A 1,005-nucleotide genomic window follows, 5' to 3' on the forward strand; every position below is an offset into this window, starting at 1 on the left:
CCCCCCCCCCCTCCCTTTTCCTTGCTCTTTCTCTCTCACTTTCACCGTTCTCACCCAGAGTTTCTTTTTGGTCTTTTCCCTTTCTTCCTATCTCTCTGCCCCTGTGTCCCCACTTCCCCCTCGGCTCTTGGTTCTGCCTGGTATTGGCCATTTGTTTCTGCTTCTGTGGTTTCTAAAGACAACACAATCCTAATACCTGGCCCCCACTGGGGAGAAAATGGGGTAATGAAGAGTTGGAGTAATTGGAACATTTTTTTTTGAAAAAACAATTTTATGACTTTCGAAAACCGGCAGTCACTTCAGAGCCGGGAAGGAAGAAGGGGGCTATTGTGTTGCAGAACAAAGAGATAAGAATAATTTGTAATTAGCAGCTCACTTTTTGAAATGCTAATGCGGCTGTTCTAGGGCCTTGGCCCTGAAGTAGGCCCGAGCTCCCTTCTTCACACTTACTTACGAGGCTTTCAAGTGGCCCGGGTCCGAGCAGACTCCCAAGGGCCAGGGTTCCAGGGCTTTGGGAACCTGGTTACAGCAAGTTCCCAGCCAGGCTATTTGCTTTTCTGCCCACAGACCAGTCAGGCTGCTTACGGGCCAGCTCAGGGAGGACAAGGAGAGAACAGGCCTCCCCCGGGCCAGCGAACCGCCGGGCCCCTCCCATTCTCCCCCTCAAACCTCTGGGTGGCCCTTTGGGCCCAATGTCAGCAAATTCTCTTGCTGTGCAACCCCATTTTGAGATTAAGGAGACCTTGGAGAACTCTCCTGTCCAGTGGTCTAGGTTCCTCTCTTCTGGGTTCTAGCCTCATCGATAGAATAAGCATTTATTAAGCACTTGCTGCATGTACCAGGCACTGTACTAACCTCCCAGCTAGCTAGAGCAGGAAAGGACCTCAGAGACTGCCCAGTCTAACATTTTATGTCTCAGAGAATGAAAACGAGGGAATTTCCAGGAAAGCTCAGTCCCTTGTCCGGGGTGACATTGGAGGTGGGTTTGGAATCCGTGCCATCTGC

Source organism: Vombatus ursinus, unplaced genomic scaffold, assembly GCF_900497805.2.
Source record: "Vombatus ursinus unplaced genomic scaffold, bare-nosed wombat genome assembly UNPS02014808.1, whole genome shotgun sequence".
In the NCBI taxonomy this organism is placed as follows: domain Eukaryota; kingdom Metazoa; phylum Chordata; class Mammalia; order Diprotodontia; family Vombatidae; genus Vombatus; species Vombatus ursinus.